General features: G+C 39.2%; 1 long non-coding RNA gene across 3 annotated transcripts; it reads right to left on the reverse strand.

Moving 5' to 3' along the window:
• Positions 1-865: 865 nt before the first annotated feature.
• LOC105475482 (uncharacterized) lies at positions 866-13748 on the reverse strand. 3 transcript variants are annotated; one of them, XR_011622126.1, is made up of 4 exons: positions 13562-13748; positions 8707-8853; positions 6660-7838; positions 866-1001 (listed from the first exon to the last, which is right to left on the reverse strand). It is a non-coding gene; the product is annotated as an uncharacterized lncRNA (long non-coding RNA). The 3 variants fall into 3 exon arrangements; XR_983378.3 differs by lacking the exon at positions 866-1001 and having other exon boundaries at positions 4159-7838; positions 8707-8761; XR_983377.3 differs by lacking the exon at positions 866-1001 and having other exon boundaries at positions 4159-7838.
• Between the last annotated feature and the right edge of the window lie 4292 nt (positions 13749-18040).

Genomic DNA, 18040 nt, shown 5'->3' on the forward strand with positions numbered 1-18040 from the left:
ACTTTTTAGGCTTTCTGAGACATACATTATCTCTGCCATTTCCCCTTCTTCTTCTTCTTCTTCTTCTTCTTCTTCTTCTTCTTCTTCTTCTTCTTCTTCTTCTTCTTCTTCTTCTTCTTCTTCTTCTTCTTCTTCTTCTCCTTCTCCTTCTCCTTCTCCTTCTCCTTCTCCTTCTCCTTCTCCTTCTCCTTCTCCTTCTCCTTCTCCTTCTCCTTCTTCTTCTTCTTCTTCTTCTTCTTCTTCTTCTTCTTCTTTTTCTTCTTCTTCTTCTTCCTCTTCTTCTTTTTTATACAACTGTTTAAAAATATAGAAAGACGTTCTTAGCTTGTGGGCCATAGAACTGTAGTTTGCTAACTCCTGACCTAGAAGTTTGTTATACCTACAATTTCACAGTTAACACTAAGGACAGTAGTAACGAATTGCTAAGTCTCCACCTCCTAGTTTTGGGATACCAGAGGAATAGAATGAACTGACAACCTAATTTTAGTCCTTAAATATATTACTTTTTGTGAAAGTATTCACATGAAATGATCATAATCTTATCTATATTGACTCATTAACATTGACAGATAAGACTAATGGAAGAGGATGTAAGTATTATAAACATTAATTGATAATTAGAATGTCTTTTGCTCATCTACAAAATTTCTAGTCATCAGAGTAACACATACTGTCCCCTGTTGGTCTGGATGGACCAGCCACGAACACTCTCAATTCTTTCAGTTCCTGTACTCCCTCCAAATCTGGATGTTAAAACACTCATCTGTACTCACAAACCAACTAAAGGAGGCTTGCTTTTCTACCTCAATTTACTTGCATAACTAGAACAGAAAAATCCAAAAGAACAAAATACTTACATTTTCCCCTATGCTTTTATATTTTAAAAAATATTTTCAGCAGGACTAGTTTGAGCTCTGAAAACAGGGAAGTTTTAAAAATAGTTTCCACCACCATTTGCTTGTTTGTTTGTTTTGTGCTTTTGTTCCTTTTGGTATGCAGCTCTGTGAATTTCAAAACATGTAGATACATGTAATTACTACTATAAAAAGCACACATGCATAACACCCCAAAATGTCCTCCATGCTGTCATTCTATAATCACAACTATCCCCTCCTCCAACCCCTGGCAACCACTGATCTGTTCTCTATCTTTTCAAGAACGTCATGTGAATGGGATTATAGAATAAATAACCTTTTGAGATGGCTTCTTTTACTCAGCATAGTGTCTTTGAGATTCACCCAACTTGTTGAATGTATCAACAGTCTATTCCTTCTTATTGCTGAGTAGTATATCATTGTAGGAATGTACCACAATTTGTTTAACCATTCACCTGTTAAGCAACAGAACATTTAGATGGTTTTACCAGTAAAGCTGCTATGAACTTTCATATTCAGCTTTTTGTGGGACCATAAATTTTTATTTCTCTGGGATGAACATTCAGGAGTGAGAGAGTTGGATCACTAGTAAGCATACGTTAACTTTATAGAAAACTGCCAAACCACTTTCCAAAGTAGTTATATCATTTTGCATTTATGCCAGCAATGTATGAGAGTTTTAGTTGTTCTATGTCCTGGTCAGCACTTGGTATTATTAGTATTTTTATTTTAGTTATTCTAGTAGGTATGAAGCAGTATTGAATCATGGTTTTAATTTGCATTTCCCTAATAGCTAATAATGTTGAATACCTTTTCATGTGCTTATTTGCCATACTTAAATCCTCTTTGGTGAAGCGTCTGTTCAAGCCCCTTACCCATTTGTAACTGTTGTTGTCATCTTTTATTGAGTTTTGAGAGTTCTTTACGTATACCGATAGAAGACCTTTGTAAGATATGTAATTTGCAGTATTTCCTCTTAGTCTATGGCTTATTTTTTTCATTCTTTTGACCATGTCCTTAACAGAGCAAAATTTTTTAATTTTGATGAAGACTAATATATCCAATTTTTATTTTATGGATGGTATTTTTGGTGTCATTTGGGCTCATCATCTAACCCCAGGTCATAAAGATTTTCTCTTATGTTTTCTTCTTAAAGTTTTGTAGTTTCATGATTTATATTTAGAGCTAGGCTCTATTTTGAGTTAATATTCGCATAAGGTGTGAAATTTAGGTAAAATTCATGTTTTTACATAAAAAGATAAATTGTTCCAAAACCATTTATTGAAAAGACTATTGTTTCTTCATTGAATGGTTTTTGTCAACTGCCTTTGTCAGAGATTAAATGGCCATATTTTTATAAGTCTATTTATGGATTCTCTTTTGTTCTGATCCACTTGTTATCTCTTCACCAATTTCATTACACTGTTTTGATTACTGTAACTTTATAGTAAGTCCTAAAAATTTTACTTATACTGAAAGAACTCCAACATTATTTTTTTCAAAATTATTTTAGTTTTTCTAATTTCTTTTCTCCCATATAAATTTTAGCGCCAACTTGTTTATACCTACAAAAAAAAAAATTGCTGGGATTTTGATTGGTGTTGCTTAAAACTATAGCTCACTTTGGGAGAATTGGCATCTTTACTATGTTAAGTCTTCCAAACAATGAACACTGTATGTCTTTCCATTTATTTAGATCTTCTTTGATTTCTTTCATTAGCATTTTGTAATTGAACATGTAGCAAATATAGCATGTTAGTTATGGTTATTATACAATTACAGTTGCTAGATTTATAACTATTTCATTTTTAGAACTATTTTAAATGGTATATATTTTTAAATTTAGTTTCCTATTTTCATTGCTTCTATATATAGAAATACATTGATACATGAATATTGATCTTTTGTTCACATTCTCTTTACAGAATCCATTAGCAAATACTGAATAGTTTCTCACATTACTCACTCTCACCAGAGAAAGCAGAGCATTAGACCCCTGAGGCTAGGACAAAAGCACAGAAGCAGGACAGGAAGGAAGAATGGTGCATGTGGAACAACCTAGGCTTTAGGTAAAATCAGACAGCTCTAGGACCCTAGCCTGTATTCTTAAATGTGTGACTTTGGGCAATCCTTTTGCGGAGGACTGGCATACTGTAAGTTCTCAGCAAGCAATAGATTTCCTTGATGAAGAGAAGGTGGAAAAGCCTAGAGCTGTCATTTTCAGGTTTTTTCCTTTTTAAGCATTGGAGTTTTTGTTTGTTTGTTTGTTTGAGACAGAGTTTCACTCTTGTTGCCCAGGCTGGAGTGCAATGGCGCAATCTCGGCTCACTGCAACCTCCGCCTCCTGGATTCAAGAGATTCTCTTGCCTCAGCTCCTGAGTAGCTGGGATTACAGGCACGCACCACCATGCCCAGATAATTTTGTATTTTTAGTAGAGGCGGGGTTTCTCCATGTTGGTCAGCTTATATGTCAAACCCATAAAAATGGAACTGCTCTAGCAGAGTGGTAGTGTCCTAGCAGTATTTGTGTGAGTCTACTTCTGGACCTTACCCTATCTCTTCAGCAATTCCCACTATTCCCTAGAATACCAGGGAGCACTGTTTGAGAAAAAAATTGTTTGCAGTATCAATATAGGAGACCCTGTGAAGGTGGCCAGACTCCACAGGGTCAGAGCAGAGCAGTATGTATAGCCTTGCTACTCAAAGTATAGTTCCTGAACCATCAGCATCACCTGCATCCCAGGCTCATCTCAGACATACTGAATGAGAATCTGCATTCTTGTTGTAATTGTCCAGCCGATCTGTGATCTGTGCACACCTTAGGGTTTTAGATGCTCTGGTACAATGTGAGGAGTAGAGAGAAAGCACATGATAGAGTCATCACAAAATGTGAGGCATACCAAGAGAGTGCAACTAAATTTTGTCAAGGCTGCATTCCATTAATCCTCTTTAGAAATTTTATAATTTGTGTGCTATTATTAGCATTTCTCAGATGTCTTCAGGGAGTATGAGTTTATTAAAAGGAAAATACATTTTACTTATCTTTTCACTTTGACCCTTCAGACCCCTTTTTGGATTTCTAAATTATCTTTTTATTATGTCAACAACCTCTACCTTCATGAGTATTCATGGCTTGTAATTATTTTGGTTAAGAAAAATAAACTTTCCTGTCACAAACAGAAAATCCATAATAATCTGACTCTATAATGTGAGTTGTTAATGAAATATTAGCTATTTTAGTAAAATGGTACTACACAGCAATTATGAAATAAGACAGAGAACACTCAGGCAAGAATCTCTACTCCTTTTCCACAGAAGTGGCTCTGCAGCTTTTCATCTAACACTGGTGTTCTTTTCGTAAATGATTGATTTTTCCACATCTGAATACTGATAAATCTATAATCAAGCTCTGATGTTAATATTGTGCCAGGATGAAAAACAGAATAATAATGACACAGCAGGGTTACAACATTGAAAGAGAAATTGGGAATTCAGCATATTGAAAAGAGGATTTATTATCTATTTCTTTTGTGATGTGACCTGGAGTCCAGAAATTGCAGTATCCTTCCAGTTCCTTCATCTATAAAGGTTGGATGAGTTATGATTTTCAAACTATTCCATAGCTATGGAACCCTTTGTGCAAAGGAAATGGTCCGTGGTGGCTCTATGTGTTAAAGAAATGAAAAAGGGACAGCAAGCTGACGTGGTGAGCCAAGTTTGAAGCCCATGGGCAAGTTACTCAGGTGTTGTTGAGCTCTGAAAATGGGGCAGTGCTTGGAAATCAGTGGATTGAAGACAGCTGGTATTTACCTAAATGATTTTAATTTATTCTTGTTTTTTTTTTTTAATTACCAGTTACAAAGATGAGGGGAATCTCTGTTAAAGCAAGTGGGCCTGGCTGTCACTAGGTTAACATCAGGTATATCAAATGCCATCGGTTCTTTCTGAGCAAGACATTTGCCATTCTTCCTCTCCTTGCAGTTGCCACAGCCACCATCCTAGCTCAGACAAATACAACTTCTGCTGGAAAATTAGAACAACCTCCCAAATAGCCTCCCCTTCCACCTCCAGTTCTTTGGAAGACAAAGCCAAGGTTCATACATACCAAACAGGTAGGACATCCTGCAGTTTGCTCATGGCTTTGTTATAAAGGCCCACTACCATGGAGAACAGAGTTCAAAATCCCTTGCCTGCCATGAAAAGCTCTGCTATTTCATCTCTAATCAGCTTTCTCTTTATCATTGCTCCCTTTGGCAAGCACTATAATCTAGTCAACAGTAGCTATTCTCTCTTTCTAATCTGCAACCTACCCAGTATCTTTCTCTCACTACTCCCTTTGTCTATTACATCTTGTCTTTCCTTTGTCTAAATAATACCCACTTTTCAAGGACTCAGTTAAAATGCCACCTCCTCCCTGAAGTCTTTCCTGAGTTTCTCTGTCCTTCCAAAGTTCTCCCCATCCCTGCCCCTGCTCCTCAAACTAGTAATCACTCTATTACTATATATGGATCCCATTCTGAGCACATATTCAGTTCCAGTTTGATTATAAGTCTATACATCTAGCTCATTTTATATTATTATTGCTTCCATTGCCTCTCATATTGGCTCTTTAGAAGATGCATCATATCATATTCAATTCTGGATATCTCATGTTGTATAGCATATGCCAGATACTTAGCAGATATTTGGTGAAAAATTATAGTGTGTCTTTTACAATATGATAATTGCCTCCCTGAGAAAATCTGTTACAAAAAGAATTTTTTCAATAGGAAAAAGGGGTTACAGCTATTAAATTTAACCCATAACAAAATTATTTTTAACATGAATTTCAAGAATCAGGTTTTGAAATAACTCTAAATATATGTTGTTACTGCAAGCAGATAAGTATTGAGTAAGCATAACTCTCTCAAACAACTTGTTGAAATGCATTCTTCTCTTGCCTTTAACTCATTCTTTGGGAGCTTCTTGACCTCCTTTATTATCCTTGATTCTGAACTTGGGCTTTTGCTGACAACACAGTTCCTAACTACTCACAGTGAACTAAATATAGGGAGGGTAACTGAAAGACCAGGGTGGAACAGAGAAGTTAGTTACCCAAAATAATTATGAGTTTCTTTGCTCTGCACAGGAAATTTAAATTATGATATCATTATTCCCCACAGGAAGTATTGAGAAATAAAGAAATGTATCCCCCCCAACCCCATTTCCATTGGAATTCTGACCTCTCTTCCCTTGGGTATTGTTGGGGGCCTCTCTCTTTACTCATCTAATTCCCTCCTCCCAGGAGAAAGAGTGTACTGACTGGTCAAGGCTTTATGTAATCCATGGGTCCTGGTTTTAGCTGTGAGCTGTCTGGGTACCACAGGTTTTGAGCTCCCTTCCACTCCCAGACCCACAGTTAATTGGGTAAATGGATTTGGAGCCTGTTTCTCAGACAGAGTCAACCTGTCAGGGAGATACTATGGCTTGGATTCAGGAGCATATTAGAAAAATTTCATGTTGACCTCAGTTCCAAGCTGTATTCTCTAATCCAGACATTAGTAGACTCTGCATTTTTAGGGATGTGGTCATTTTCTCTACACGTAGCAAAGTCTATGCTTGTTCCCTTTGGCCTGTTATCTTTATACCTATTCTCTCAGTCAGAACATGGAGGGGAGGAGAGGTGAATCTTAGGCCCTCCAGCCTCTGACATAAATACTCCCTTGCATTTGTGAAATATTTCATAATTTATAAAGCATGTTTACTTCTAGTAGCTCACTTGATTTTCACAACCCTGAGAATTACCTTAAGATCTTCCTAGCCTTGCTCGTGACCTTTTCAGTGGCAGAAGATCCAAGTCACTGACACCAGAAAAATGTTCTCTTTATCCATCCTGAAATTGGGCCTTGGCAATGATTTGAAGATTCCTTCTCTCCTGTTTCCTGTGAGCTATGGCTGGGAATTTTCTTTAGCAACACCCTCAAGCAGAGTTTCCTTAAACATCAGGGGACAAAGCCGCATAAATAGACTAAGATGCCCACAAAATGCATGTGAGATGAAGTGACAGAAAGAAGAAGTGTAACTTGTAGATGACTAACTTGGAAATCCAGCAGCTAGAGCAGAAATGCTGGAAAAGAAAGAGGATTTGAAAAAGCAAGTCCTCATTCCCTGATTCCTCTGACTTCCAGGTGATCAGGAGAATCTAATTTTAAAATCTGTAATAAAGTATAGTATACACTGGTAGTAAGGAGGAGCTGAGGCTCTTGGAGAACTGGAAGTCTATTTGAAGAAGCTGATGATACCTACTGATACGGATACTGGAAAGCAGTTAAATATTAATGAACCTTAACCTATGTATGCCTAGTGTTCCATTATTGGAACACTACACTTGTGGGAGTTATTTATATCCTACTGTGCAAGGTCATTGTCAAGGTCTTATTTTTCACACAAAAAATTTGCAGCCTCTGGCATAAATGGGTTGATTCAAATAGGAACAAAACTATCTCCTATTTTCTTACTCCTCCCCCAAGCTAATGCATACTGCTGAGGCTACCCAAGACAGATAGATAGAAAGGCAGCTTGAGCCAGTGTCACATTTATTTTCTAAAGTCAAGGAGGCCCCTTCTGAAATTCTTGCTTGGCAACCTTAAATTCAAATCTTCACCATTGGAGGCCATTCATGTAATCTGTAGACAAGACTCCAATGTCTTGACTCACATGATCAGTAGGTATCATCATCGTCTTCAAATAGTCTTCCAGTTCTCCAAGTGCCTCAATTCTTCCTCACTACCAGAGTATACTACTGTTTATTACAGATTTTAAAGCACATCAGTGAACACATGGCTTTTAAAGCTGGGCTCTTGAACTCTGACTGCTGTCCTTCTGGTGAGCTCCACTTGGCATGTTTTCCTTCTGTCTTTCCAGGCTAGTATTGACCTGCATGGTTTTCTTGGGTTGCTCCTATGTGGATTTCTCATACAACACCTTAAGGAAGAAGAAAAGAAAATGAACACTTATTGAGCATATATAATTTTTCAGGTAGGATGCCAAGTAATTTACAAAAGTTATCACATTTATCCTTACGCCTTATAGTAAGTCAAGGCATTATGTGGCATCTCACATTTATAAAACGGTCTTTCTTTATAATTCACATAAATTATTACTTCGTTTAATCTTCACAGTTGTTCTGTTGTGAGAAGGGCATGATTCATGTTTCAGATCATGTGAAAAAACTGAGATCCAAAGAGGCTGATCAATACAAAGAGAGTTTTGAAAGAGCTAACACTTGCGCCTAGATTAGTATCCATTCTAGGAAGCTCTGAAAGGCCTACTTCCATGTAAGACCCACTCTGATGGCATGTGAAGAATGTAGGCTTCAGAATCATCCAGATGTGGCAATCCAAGTCCTGGCTCTGCCATGCCTTAGCTCTGTGGCCTTGGTCAAGTCTTTTAACCTCATACCGCTCTTGTTACTTTATCTAAAATGGAGAAAATAATGCCTATCTCATAAAATTGCTGCATGATATAAATGAGATACATTTTGCCATGTGCCTGGAGCTTAATAGTTTTCAACAAACAAATGCTCATTTCCTTTTCTATTCATTCAACTTCTAGAGCAGGTAATCATAAATGGAGGCATAGATAGGTGAAAGGTCCTGGATCAGAATCTGGGATCATATAGTCAGCAATGTGAGTACATGTTTATCAAAAGGGGGAATACCCTTTAAAAGTTGAAAGATGCTCTTCCAGGATGTGTGAATCTCAAAATGTGTAATTAACCATTATTTTGAGCATTTTCCTCATGCGAGGCACCACGTTGGGTGCTGAAGGGGATATAAAAACATGGTCCTACCTTCAGAGAGTGATCTTTGGTCTGCCATGAATGTCTATTCTTCTTCCAAAGACAACTGTAGAAGGAAGCACAGATTCTTAGATTCTAGGCTACTCTCATGTCTCTAAGCAAGTGTTCCATTCTTATGTGGTTTCTCGAGGAGTTTTCCTGCAACAACCGGGTCAAAGCAATAAAAGATAAAGTTTAAAAGTTAAAAGAGACCTTTATAATCTTCCATTAATAGTGCCCCTGGCAATCTCTCAGAAGCAGGGTTTACTGGGTCTCTCTCAGCTCTTGTCTTCTGGTCTTAGAGGTCAGCCAGGCCTGCTTGTTCTAACATAGTTTTTTAAATTAGTGGGTCATGAAGTCAATTTAGTAGGTCTTGGCTAGCATTTTCCAAATAAAAAAGACCAGACCAAATTAGAAAAAAAAAATCAAAATGGCTTGTATTTTATCCTCAGTGAACTTGGTTTTTCTTTTTTCTTTTTTTTGTTTGTTTTTTTTGTTTTTCATGAAACATTAGCCTGTATAGGATATTTTTTACTTCAGGTGACCAAAAATGTTTGCAAAACATGTTCTAAAAAACAAAATCTTACAAATTATAGCTGCCAGGAGTGTTCGTGGAATAAGTGGCAGGTTTCAGTCTTTAGGTTTAAATCTAGCACTTTGGAAGCTGTTTCATTCTAGGCATTGCTATTAAAATTTATGTAGCTGACATTAGATAAATGGTCTTCCCTTCTGTTGGCTACATGAACCAATCAGGTAGATTTCCCACTGATTTCATATTCATCTCTACCACCACCACAACCACCATGGTCTCCTGTGGAACCACCATTTCCACAACCACCATTTCCTGTGGAACCACCATTTCCACAACCACCATGGTCTCCTGTGGAACCACCATTTCCACAGGAGAATCTCTCTGGCAGGGCCCCTTGATCTAGGCTCTTACAGGCTGACACATCCTTGCTCTTTTTCTCTGCATCTCCTGAAAATGGATACATGATCAGTCCATCACTAGAAATAATCTGACTCATAACTGCTCAGAAATCCATATAGAGTTCAAAAGATAGGGCAGATTTTGTTGCCATTCTTATTCTCCTCAAGCCATCTTCTGCTATGTTTCTATGTTTCTGCCTTGTATGGATGTCTGGGAACACCTTCTTTCCTGGGATTCCCTCCTCTTCTTGGATAATTCAGTTTCATTCTGCCACTATGCCTTATACTCTAACCAGCCAACCCCACAAGCTGTCACCATTCAGATCCAAATCAACAATTTTTTTTTTTTCACTTGGATCTTCTCATGCTTCAGAGTGGAATTCTCTTAAAACTAAAACCTTTCTCTGGCTGATACTGCTCACTCCTCTAGACATAACTCTAATACATTGTTATTTTTAAAAGGGACAAAAGACATGAAGTGGACAGAACATACTTGTCTTATCTCATTAGACTGGGGATGTATTCTCTGCATCACAGGAGGTCCCCACATTGGAAAATCTGTCAGCTGACATTGAAATTTCTAAAGAACCTGTGATTTTATCCTGCTGAATAATGTTTGAACCAAAAGATTCTTAAAACATAGATACATATCAGTTCCCTCCCAGTGTCTTACAGTTCTATAGTTGTTCAGATAAGGAAGTGTTGGTGATGACTAGAATGACAACAGAAGGATTTGTGGAGTAGACAAGAGCTGAACCTGGATAGGTGGGCAGAAGCAATGTAAATAGGACTTTCTATGCAAATAGGACAAATAAAGATAATAGAAAGGAACCAGGAAACCCTGGATGAATTAATGGACCAGCCTGGTGGGATGGAGAGATGGATTGGAACTCGGTAGTGAGGTAGCATGGAAATGCAGGTTAAGACCAGATCCTCGATGAAATACTTGAGTGCCAGGAAAAGAAGGGAAGCCTTGGTTTTTTAGTAAATGAAAGTCTTGATTTTGAGCCAAGCTTTCTGAGCAAACCAAAGCAAATGAAGCCTTGGTTTTTGAGTCTTGGATTTAGGGAGATTAACATTCTAGTTTGTGGAGCAGGATTTGGTACAAAGACACATCCAGCAAAGATAGACCATAGGAAGAGCCGCTACAGTAATCCAGAGTTGAGGTAAACCAGGGCACCAACCACAGTGATGCAGTGGGAATTGAAAGGGAAAAGTAAATATGAAGGCTTTTAAAGACAGCGCGCCATCAACTTGGGGCAATCTGATCAGCCATATTGTATTTATGTGCTCCGTCTTGAACCAGTTAATTTTCCCTTCAGATGTATCTTTCCTGAATATGCAAATTCTCATTAAGATACATGCCATATGCCTGCTTTGACGCTAAGTCAGACCCCACCTAACGCTAGCCTTTACCTCTTTTTTTCTCATTGGGTAATCAGCTCACTGAAGCAGATGTTACTTCCCGACTCCAGAGATGCCAACAGCCTCAGAAAGAAATGGATTATAGAACTGGGGTCTACACTCAGCATGATCCAAATATGGAAATCAAACTGAGGCCTTCTTAAGCTCTGTGCTTGGCAGTAAGAATGAAAAAGGGCTTAATGTTGGGCCTCAAAAGACACTGTGGTTACCAGGGCTTAGTGGGCACATTTGCTTGCCCACAGAAGGTCTTGCCAATTAACACTAATGGTGTGCTTTCAATTTACCTTCATGGATTAATTTGACAAATATTTATTGGCTGCGTACCAGGCACCAAACAAGGCAGTGGGGATAAAAAGATGCAAAGGGCAAAGTTCTTGCCTTTGATAGAGTTTCCTGCTGAGTGGGGGAAGACAGACCTATAAACAAGTAAATAATATTACACTGGAGTGCTCTGCCCTCTGCTTGTCCTCTGAACACCCAAAATTGTAATAATCTGACGCTGTAGAGAGAGAGAGTTTGGGATTAAGGTCTTCACACTGCATACTTTTCAATAATCATTTAGAAGGTCAAGAAGCCACATATAAATAAATACCTTACAGTAAACCTTTTTTTGAGAAGAAGCAAAAATGAAAGCAGGCCGGGTGCAGTGGCTCACATTTGCAATCCTAGCACTTTGGGAGGCTGAGGCAGGTGGATCACTTGAGGTCAGGAGGTTGAGACCAGCCTGGCCAACATGGTGAAACCCCATCTTTACTAAAAATACAAAAATTAGCCAGGTGTGGTGGTGTGTACTTGTAGTCCCAGCTACTCGGGAGGCTGAGGCAGGAGAATTCGTTGAACCCTGGAGGCAGAGGTTGCAGTAAACCAAGATCGAGCCACTGCACTCCAGCCTGGGCAACAGAGCAAGACTCTGTCAAAAAAAAAAAAAAAAAAGGAAGGAAGGAAGGAAGGAAGGAAGGAAGGAAGGAAGGAAGGAAGGAAGGAAGGAAGAAAGAAAGAAAGAAAGAAAGAAAACTGAAATCAGCAAGTGCTCAGCAAAATCTGGAAGGTTTCCCCAGCATGATTTTGCCTTGGGTCTTTATTTAACTGGTGTGGTTACACTGTCTAATGTTCCTTATTTTTCACAAGACTTGAACTTCATGATGTGGAGGCCCCTATTCTCAGACCCTAGAGTGAGTCAGACTGCCCACGCTTAGTGGTGGAGAATTCCAACAGTCAGCAATAGGTATAGTGGGAACTGGAAGGAAGATAGCCTGAACTCTTAGTGAAATCCTTATGCAGGAGTTGTGAAAGTATAGTCTAGAGGGGTTTTGGCTGGGAAGTTTAGAAGAAATGAATAGCTTGTTTGTGAACTTTTAATCTGCTCTGTGAATTATAATCATGTCTTTACAGTCAGAATCCTGTCCCTCAATAGGTATTTCTTCTCAGGGACCACAACAGAAGTACATCTTAGGAAAAGGTCAACCCAGGATCACCAAGTAAAGCACAGATTTTGTTGTTAGTCGTTTAATTTATGCTCATCTGTAACGAACTGTTTGTCTATGCTAAGAATTAAAGCCATACATCATTACGAGTCTTTGCTTTTGTTTTACAGTTTTTTGTTTTTTGTTTTTTGTTTTTTTTCAGTTAAAATGAGGTGGTTTCTAGTGGTGAATGATATGCAAGGTTGAGGTTGGAGACGGCTAACAAAATGGATGTGGACTGGAAGTAAATGCTGTAATTATATTGGCTTTAAGGATTATTTTAAACCTTAGGAAGAAAGGAAGGTATTGAGAACGTTTTTTGTTTGTTTGTTTGTTTTAATAGAAACTGTAGATAGCATGCCTCTAAATAGTTTCAAGTTAGTTTCCTTGAAAAGTATACTGCCTCCTTTCCTTCCTCATATCCTTGTTAGGTTTTGCTTAAAAATAATGTGAGGGGCCAAAAAAGCTTTTAAAGCTGATTTCCTTCAGTTTGTAATTCCTTGCCAGGAGCTAGAGGTCTGATTGTCCATGCCCTCTTCAGTCTCCTGGCTATTTATGAAAATATAACATAAAACAAAGTGCACATGCCACTCCCCCCAACACACACACACACACACACACACACACACACACACACACAGGGAGAGCGTTTGAGAGCCTAGTGCAAGACAGGACCACAGAAAAATATGTTCACATTAATTTAATTGCACTAAAACTGGAAGTATTCAGAGGAATAATAAATCCTATTAGATTATTTTCTTGTCCTCAGAGAGAGGTGCCTGCCAATCAAGAGCCCTTTACTTAGAGGGTTAAGTCATAAGTTACAATTGGGCCTGCTAGAAACAGGACCTGGATCTCAAGCACCAGACAAAATCTGTCCATGGAGGCTGGAAATGCTGAGGTGAAATCACAGGACTTTTGTGTTCTGTGCTTTTCAAGTGAACATAAATAATTCAACAGCTGTGTTTCACTCCAGTGGAATCCCCCAAATATTCACCCACTCCACAACTCATTTAAAGAGGCACACACCCAAGTAATTAGTGAATTACCCATTTCAGCTTGTGTAGCCAGGTGCCAAGAGGTGGTCTTTTGCAGATGTCAGGTGATTACTTAACATGTTGAGTTGAGGCAAAAATCTAGTTTCTCTTCTTGCTGATCTTATGACTTTTTCTCCGTTAATCAAAAGATTCCAGAAAGTTGTATGAATCACCAAGGCACTGGAAAACATCAGTACAACACATGTTGAATCCAAAGTGCCCAAGGTCTAAATTATTTTCTAGTAATGGTGTTTCCACCTAGTTTAATATATTAAAATGTAACTTACCAGTCTTCCAATAAGTCTAATCTGGCTCTTTCTGGGAGGATGAGAGAGAGAGAGAGCAGGAGAGAGCAAGAGAGAGCGAGGGCAAGAGAAAGAAAGAGAGAGAGAGTGTGTGAGAGAGAGACAGAACCATTCTCTTTATTCAAAGGGTTTCATTGACCATCTATTAGAAGGAGAATTGACTTTCATATTCCTTGGAGTTCTACTCAAGCCAACTAGAAGGAAGGTTAAAGACTCACTCATTTAGGCTGGGTACAGTGGCTCACACCTATAATCCCAGCACTTTGGGAGGCAGAGGCAGGAGGATCGCTTAAGGCCAGGAGTTCAAGATCAGCGTGGCCAACATGGTGAACCCCGTCTCTACTAAAATACAAAAATTAGCCTGATGTTGTGGTGCACACTTGTAGTCCCAGCTACTCTGGAGCCTGAGGCATGAGAATTGCTTGAACCCAGGAGGCAGAGGTTGCAGTAAGCCAAGATCGTACCACTGCACTCCAACCTGGGTGATGGAGCGAGACTCTGTCTCAAAAAAACAAACAAAAACAAGTCATTCCATAAATATTTTGGGGGTACCTACAACATTTCAGTCATTACAAGTTGCTGATGGAACAAGACAAATACAGTACTTGGCCTCATAGTCTAGACTTCCACAAATCTTCATTGTTCACCCAGTAGAAGGGCTAGATTCAAATTATCCACAAGGAATTGCAACAAAATGAGGTATGCACTAAAAAGGTGACCAGGGAAATATAGGAAATCTGGGAATCCCATATGAAGAACATTTGAAAGAAATTGGGAAGTTTAGGGATGTTGTAGATATTATTCTCTGTGGTTCAAGAGGGTATATCCAAGACAAAAAGGTGGTGGATGTCAGTTCAGTATAGAAATGGTATAACATCTAGAGCCATCCCAGAACAGAAAATGCTGCTTTGAAAGGTGGCAAGAGCTCTATTCCTGTGTTCAGGTAGCCACCATTTCAGACATCACTACTCAGTGGTCTTGTGGAGAGATTTTTATTTTTCAAGTCTCACTCTCTCACCTAGGCTAGAGTGCAGTGGCACAATCACAGCTCACTGTAACCTTGAACTCCTGGGCTCAAGCCATCTTCCCATCTCAGCCTCCCAAAGGGCTGGGATTATAGGCACGAGCCACTGCAACCAGTCAATGTGGAGACATCTTTTCATTAGGCAAATGTTTGTATCAGATGACATCTAATGAACCTTCCAATTCTATGATTCTACAGTTCTATACACCTGATGGCCAGTGACTACAGAAGCTACCAACTCCATTAAGCAATTCATTCTTCAGCCTGAACATCCTAAATCCAGTCAAGCAGAGGACTTGGAAAGACTCTCTGTTCCAGGTGGAACAATGCAATATAGCAATAGAAACTGCTCTATTTTCTTACCTTCCTCTTACCACAGATTCACCCATAAAGATCATCTCTCTGGAGAGATGGTCACTGACCAACAGTTTTATGGAAGGGGTTTTCAAAGTTGAATAGTAATTTGTTCAAAGATACATAGCTTTTGGTGGCAGAGACCAAACAATAAGTTCCTCTGTTTGAGTTCAGTTCCTTGTCTATGACAGACAAAATGTAAATGGTAGACTTTGAATCATGTTCTGAAGAGCAAAAGGACGGGAATATTTTACTGTGTCTGAGTCACATGCTGAACCTTTGACATGGATTCATTTAGTCCAAATTCCAGTACTTATTTAATTCTAGAGTGTTCCAGCTGCAGTTTTTGGAGTTGCCTAGCTAAAAGATTCTGAACAGAAAAATCCTAGACTTCTTTCCCTACGTGTGCAACTCCTCTTTTTCCTCCTTTCTTCCAACTCAAATTTTGAGATTCCATAACTATTTACATAATCAGACACTTTGTTTCAGAAACAGTACAACTAATGTCTTTATGAAGAAATACCTTTCAAATGCTCAAAACCCCAAAACGTCGTTCAAATCTCTATTCGTGCGCTCTCTTTTTTTTTTAATGAAAAGAACAATTAAAGAGATTTTAGGGGGAGGATCTGGCACAAACGCCCTTAACCACCTTTCAGGGTGTTTTCTTAGGAAAATATGATTACAGCTGTTCAAACTTTAAATTATTTACATTGAGCAAAAACTTTGATTTTTAAAAGTCATATGACTTTATATAAACTAAAAAATGGCAAAGAATCAAAACTTGGCATTTTTCACGGACACATATTGCCCCTGAAGGGTGCTTGCTGGGGCCTTGGGTTGGTGGGAAATGATAAACGAAGACTGAAGAATGAGAATTTTGCCTGGTGAGTCATATTGGGTTGCAGCTGAGTTTGAAAACAGCAGGTCGTCATCAGAAAGGTTTATGTGAAATCTAATGAATCAGAAAGAGAAAGCGAGGGGAAATGGTTTCTTTTCATACAGGGCCAGATTCTCATCTGATGTAAGTCTTGGAGAATTAGCCAACATATGGAAATTATCCCCATGCGGTCATATGGGATAGCAGTATGAGGAATCATTGAAGGAACAGGAATATTTAGCTTTGCAAAGAGAAGACCTGAGTGGAACAGATCCCTCTTTTCAAATATTTGGAAGGTTAGCATGTTGAGAAGGGAGTATTGTGTGTTGCTCTCAAGGCAACACAGAGTCAATGGGTAGACATTGGAAAGACAGGCTGTGGTTTAATATTCTCTTGTCTCCCAGTGGGGCCTCAGAGCATAGCTGTTTCCTCACAGCAAGATAGGCTTCTGTGGTGGGACAGAAAACTGTTTGCGGAGCCTCCCCCTGGCAACTGGGATGGGAGTTGAGGAGACTGACCCAGCTCTTGGACTGACAGTAGAGTTTCAGCCTACCAGGCATGGCTTGACTCAAAAGGCAACGCCCATATGCAGTTTAGGCAAACAGGTAGCAAGGAGGAATGGAAGGCACCCAGGCTTTAGAGTTAGGAAGGTCTAAGCTGAAACCCCGGCCCTGTCATTTATTGTCTGTGTAAACTTGGGAGAGTTTCTTGGCTTCTCTGAGCTGCAGTTTCCTGATCTGTACAATGGGGATAACTTCACCTGTCCTAATGGACATCTGTTGTTTCTTTCTACTCAGCATTTCCTCTTCCTGCTTTAGTAGAAGCACCTTGATTTCTCCCAAGTCAGATAGAGCCTCAGTGTCAATCAAGGTGACTTATCTACCATGGACAGTCAAGCTTTGCTGCCCTGGGATTTTAATCTTGAGCAGAGTGACCCAAGGATGAAAAGTAGTTGAAGGTTATTCCTTATGAGGATGGCATTATAAAGAGGTGTCCATCAGTTCCACCAGTTCCTGTGGCCTGAATTTCCTGAGTTACCAATTTGCTGCCTCCTTCTTGGGGCCTAGTTGTTCAGCTTCTTTTATTCTATGAGCGTCCTAATTTTCTTCTGATAGATTGTGTTTTTGCTTAAGCTAGCTGAATCAATTTCTGTGATTTGCAAAAACAAAATAACTGTATCTATATTCCTACTTTAATAGGGTCACTGGAAGGATTAAATGAGAAAATATACATAAGCTTCTGATATAACCCCAATGTCTGGCACATAATGTGTGCTCTTTAGTGGTGGCTTTTTTGACTATTGGGTACTGTGGGCCCAAGATGAGGAGAGAACAGTTCTAACAGGTAGACTCTGAAGTTCAGGTAGACACATCATCTGGGATATCTATTCTTAAATATTAGGCCCCGCAACTCTCTGCTGTAAAGAACTTGTTAACCACTAAAGTTGGCCTGACCATGAGATTGGGTGGGACTTCCTAGCTCTAAAAGTGATCAAGCTTAGATTCAAGGCCCTCATCAGAAGGCCATAGAGAGGCTCTCATATTGGGACTGAGGCCTTTATGGTCTCTTCTCTGTGATTCCAGGTAATGGATACTCCAACTGCAGTAAGCTAGTGTGTAGGGATGGGAGCCTCAGGTCACCCTAGAAGCCAGGAAATACTTTTAAGTCCTGATTTTACTTGATCCCTTGTCATTTGGCACTATTAATCATCTCTCCTTCCTAGCTTTCCTGTGCTACCCCTCCTTGCTGATTTTCCTCCTATCTCGTTGATAGTGCCTTTTCATGTGATGTTTCCTCTGCTCTTAATGCCTTTCTTTACTTCAGCCATCAGGCTAACTCCTATTTGTCTTTCAAGATTCAGCTTAAGGCCTCGGTCTATTCTGAAGCCTTCCATCTCACCCTTGTCACCCCAGCCTCCCTTCCTCCTCCTC

The sequence above is a fragment of the Macaca nemestrina genome, chromosome 4 (assembly GCF_043159975.1).
Source record: "Macaca nemestrina isolate mMacNem1 chromosome 4, mMacNem.hap1, whole genome shotgun sequence".
Taxonomy (NCBI): domain Eukaryota; kingdom Metazoa; phylum Chordata; class Mammalia; order Primates; family Cercopithecidae; genus Macaca; species Macaca nemestrina.